The sequence below is a fragment of the Toxorhynchites rutilus genome, chromosome 3 (assembly GCF_029784135.1).
Source record: "Toxorhynchites rutilus septentrionalis strain SRP chromosome 3, ASM2978413v1, whole genome shotgun sequence".
NCBI classification, from domain to species: domain Eukaryota; kingdom Metazoa; phylum Arthropoda; class Insecta; order Diptera; family Culicidae; genus Toxorhynchites; species Toxorhynchites rutilus.
In genome coordinates, this window is record NC_073746.1 from 295840977 (window position 1) to 295842601 (window position 1625).

At 36.2% G+C, this 1625-nt stretch overlaps 1 pseudogene; it reads right to left on the reverse strand.

Annotated features, from left to right (window-relative positions):
• Positions 1 to 1248: 1248 nt before the first annotated feature.
• LOC129780912 (U4 spliceosomal RNA) lies at positions 1249 to 1397 on the reverse strand (annotated as a pseudogene).
• Between the last annotated feature and the right edge of the window lie 228 nt (positions 1398 to 1625).

The following is a 1625-nucleotide window of genomic DNA, read 5'->3' on the forward strand; positions in this document are numbered from 1 at the left end:
CCGAACAAGATGGGGATATCGAGTGATAACAAAACAATAAACTCTTTAGATTGAAGCTAATTTTGTGATCCTGAAAAGGACCCTTTTTAGCCTGCATGTGAATCCAACGAGCGAACAAATCGTAATGAATGTATTTTTTTGCCATCGCTCCCTTTTAACGCTCATTCGTTCGTCTCGTTGGACTCGCCCCTTTGGCTGAGTCTGCCGATTTGTCTCTATCCTGTGAGTGTGTACCGCTAGAGTACAAAACGCGCGCTGATGAACACCTATGCATTCCCTATCACAGCCATCATTTTGATTGTACGATATGTGCATACGCCAAAAGTTGCCCGGCGTTGATAAGTACAAAGGTTTCAGAAAAAAACGCAAAAACACAACGCCAAAGGTTCTTTTCAGAACCACCAACATGTTCATAAAGAGTAAACAGTAAACTAATCCATTTTTCAGGTAGATAGGTAGGTATTCACGTAGGAGAAGAAAATCAAACAATATATTTAAAATATATATTTAACAAAAGCTGTCCTCTTTGTATAGTCCTACGTCACTCCGGTTATGTCCCCGACATTACCCACCCGTCTTTTTTATTAACATAAGATAAATTAAAACGCAATAGCTTGTGATTACTGGCATGTCAAAATGTTATTGGAATTGAATTATTATCAGCTCATATCATCAATATCTTTTCGTTTAACGTTTCGTTGAAGACTGCAATGAGCTGTAATTCTCAGAAGGTTCGCCCCAAGATATTTTTGTAAGATGATTTTGGTTTTAATGTTTTTTTGTGTGTCTACGTTCCAAGAACATCCAAATGGTCTGATCTGAACCTCTGATATAAAAAGGATGCAATCAGATAATTTTAATCTTCTTCTAAGGACTTAAAATGACCTCTTCAGCGTTTAAAGATGTTCTCATACGAAGTAAGTTCGGTGTTCTTTGTGCAGTCTCGTCCTTATCCAAATACTTTTGTTGATGCAGGAACATGTGGAATTACCTCGAATATATAAAAGCCCAACGCATCTCTTCACCAAGCCTAACAGTTGTTGAGTCTTCAAATTAGTGAATTTGTCGCCGATCATAATAATTTCTATTTGTAGTGATGTAAGTGTACCCCTTTTCAGACTACCATCTCTAAGACAGTTCTAAGCAATGTTCTCAATCAATGAAAATAATTGGTTTCTGATTGCATGTAACTCTTACTCTTACTCGGCCAGTATTCGGATTATCTCAACACACTCACAAAAATATATTTATAATAATATAAAACCATTATCATGCTGAAACTATTCTAAACTCCTTGTAGAAAACATGATACACTATTAAATAGGTTTATTTTCAATTAGAAATAATCGCACCTCTTTATAACCTCATTGGTTACGATATCGCCACTGCGCGAAGATGAATTGAACACATATTAATTTAATATTCATTATAAAAATTTATTCAAGAATGTGTTTATTTCTACCTTAAATTAAATACTTTATTTGCACCACGTCACATGCCGTTTCTCTCAATTTTGTATTTGCTAATAAAGAGCCGAATATCCGGCCAACGGATATCCGGTATCCGGTATCCGGCCAAACCACTATCTGTCTCATCACTATAGTAGACCCTCTTGAGGCATTGAG